We start from the raw sequence: 3,282 nt of genomic DNA, 5'->3' as shown, positions 1-3,282 counted from the left end.
CCCTGCTGGAATCTCCACTTTTACTAGAAAAGGGAAAAGTTCAGACACCAGTTTGCCTGCATGCATCAGGAAGCAATGAAGTAATGACAATAATAGCCAAGACCTATCCAAACCAACTTCATCGGAACAGTAAAATGGGTCTGGCTTGTGTTGCTGATGCCAGCCTTGACAGGCACTGTTACCAAACAGTCCTCTAATACTAAAAGTCAAGCAGCCTTGTACATTTTTTCCCTTGGATTTGGACCAATAAAAGACGCATCTTGTTCCCATAGAACAGATCAGAAATGGCCTCAACTGCTCACGCTACATTCCTCCCTTTGCCAATGCAAACAGCAAGTTCGTCTTTTGACTCCACTGCCATCATCGACCGATGGCAAGTATACCGCCTCCTTTAGCACGGTACATAAGACGCTTGTAATCATGCATGTATTTATCCCCACAAGGTAGGGTGCCATTATCCCCCTTTTACAGATGGGAAACAGCAAGGCTAAGGGGTTTGCCCAAGGTCAAACAAGAAGTCTGAAGCAAAGCAGGGGACTGAACATAGGTCACCTCTTTGATTTAGTCTCCTTTCCTCATCCCTTTCTCTCTGTTCAGAGAGGCTGTATCCCAACTACCCTTCACACCAAACATATTGCCCTACTGTGCCAAAGCACAGTGAAACAACCTTCAAAGCAACCAGCCTTTGCTTTTCTCAGAAAAACCCTGGGAGCAGTCATCTCTCTTCAGCCTCTTGCCTCGCAGTATTTCTGATCCAACTCAGACTGATTTCTGCACCAAGAAACAATTGAAAATAACCTTCTCTACATAGCTGTGGACCTGTTCCACCCTGTTGACCCAGGCTGAGTCAGTCTCCTTATACCCTTTGACCTCAGTGCACTGCATGACACTTCCTTCTTGGAAAGCTTTGAACAAAACACTGGCATTGCTGGCTTTCTCCTCACCTGGCTGACATTGCTGCTCCCTCTGTGCCCACTTAGTCCCCGGTACTCCAGCTAGACTGCATGGGGAACCTCAAAGCTCTCTTCTCACCCACCTCCTTATTCCAGTCTAGCACCTGCCATTGTTTCAGTCTAACCCTGCCTATATCTATAGGGCTATGATACCTGACTCAACACCTTTCAATTTTACACCGACTCCTCTATCAACTTCCTCTCTCCATCTGAACTTCCTTCTACAGAAATTCAGGAACTTCTGCACCAAGGCTCTCCAGAGCAAATGCAGCATGAACTCCTTGATCTTCCGTAGTATTTTCTACTGCCAAAGACAGCGGCCAAGTTATGGAGGAAGGGGAACCATACCGCTTTCTAATTTTTGGAATATTTTGTGGAAAGCCTCAGGCATTATGTTGCATCATCAGCAGGAACATCTCTTTTTTTCTACAGAAAGAAAGCAAGAAGAGGATAGGAAAAAAGCAAGAGGACATGAGTGACTGGTGCCTCCTGAATGTGGTGGGGGGGGCACCCGCAGAAGCCACTGACAGTGGCATCCCTGTTGGGGGGGCGCCAGCCATACTGACAGTATCAGTGTTGGCCATCGGGGGGGCACCAGCCCTGCCGGGGGGGCACGTGCACCCCCTACCAGTCACCTGTGCAAGAGGATATCCCACTAAATGCATGGCACAGAATTATTCCAAACCAGCCCAGCAGAATTTCCCAAATGAAATTCACAATCAGACTGAGCAAAATTGAGAACATTCAACCAAAAACGTAATCTCTTGCAACGTCCTGGATCCCGCTGGTGTTTGAAGGCTGCTCTAACTTGCGCCTACCATTCCTAATGCAAGGGGATACAGGGTTTCCCTCGCCAGCCGCTGGGGTTAGGCTCTTGAAAGTTCCCGTGGTTGGCAAAACCGTGGTTGGCAAGACAAAAGGCTTATGGGAAAAATGGCAGGTGGTGGGCTGACGCACGGCCACGGAAAACCGTGGTTACTCAAAACTGTATACCGTGGTAGCCAAAATGGTATATAGAATATTAAATGTGGATACTCAAAACCGTGGTTGGGGAGGGAAACCTGTATTTCAGCTGCTGAGAATAGCTGGGACACAGAGAACGCCTCACTCTTGCTCCTTTGTCCTGACCGAATCCCCCACACTAATATTCAAGGAGGAAAGGGAGGAGAGCTGCTATACCAGCCTATCCTACCTGAAATTCTTGCTAAGAAGGAGTAATTTGCAGTATTTCCAAAAGAGCAGCTTCCTAGCAGGGCAGTTACGCCGGAGAGATTCAAAGCAGCCAATATCGGGGGTCAAAATCTAGATCCTAATACCACTACTATGAAATAGTCATGTAAGTTTAAGAGGATCTAAGACCTGAAAACATGGACAAGGACTAAATGAAAACTGGCTTCTCCACTGCCTTGCTTGCAGTCAGGTCTACAAGATGCAGTGAGCCCCAACACGTGTTGCAGCAAATTTGCATTCGGTAGTGTTTTTACCCAGCAAAAAAACAGATACAAGGCATGAAGGAATTTTTAGCATGCAATTTATGCTGAGCATCTGTGTTTCATTCACCTTTGCACTGTTTTCACATGATGGAGACCAGTCAATCTCACTGGTGTTTATAGCAAGTTTCACTTTCGGGTTTCTGCAGTGTTTGCTTTGCAAGCACTGCTGGGAAGTGTTTGCTTGTTTTAAAAACAGTTGTTCCTGTTGGGACTTGTTTAAAGTCAAAATATTGCGGAAACATTTCGGCTGGCCTTCGCTTTTGCAGCAGCTCGTTCGTGCAAAACACACACGTGGAGGCCCAATCTGAGATGACATTCGCCCGTTAAAGGCTGCTTCTCTACCTGGATACGTACGAAAAAGTGCATATCGCAACCCTCGACCCTGAACTTAAACTGGGACAGTAAACACCCGATTGCTTTTTAGGAGTGATTTGAAAAAAGACGCAGCCTGCCAGGCTGCAAAAACAAGAGGTGGAGATGTCAGACGCTGCCTCGGAGAAGTCAACCAAGTGGGCTCCATGCCGTTTAGCAGATCTTATTTACCCGCACACGTGTATGGTGACAGAGGGTGGTCATCATAGAGAGGCCATCACATTCGGGGTTTCTGCTGTCCTCTATTGATACGAAACGCAACGCCTTTATTTCTCTTCAGGAGAAAAACAGAAGACATAAAGGCATCCGGTTTCATATCGATAGGGGACAACCGGACTGTCCCCTGTGATGGCCACCCTAGGCACACGTGTGGTCGGGCCACAGAACAAGCGGTGCCACCCGCAGGCATGCCATGCGCCTGGGGTTGTTGTGTCTGGAGGCCGCAAGGGATGCAGGGGAGGAGG

This window comes from Gavialis gangeticus, unplaced genomic scaffold (assembly GCF_001723915.1).
Source record: "Gavialis gangeticus isolate Ggan-Ray unplaced genomic scaffold, GavGan_comp1, whole genome shotgun sequence".
In the NCBI taxonomy this organism is placed as follows: Eukaryota; Metazoa; Chordata; order Crocodylia; family Gavialidae; genus Gavialis; species Gavialis gangeticus.
Note: the sequence above shows the minus strand (reverse complement) of the source record.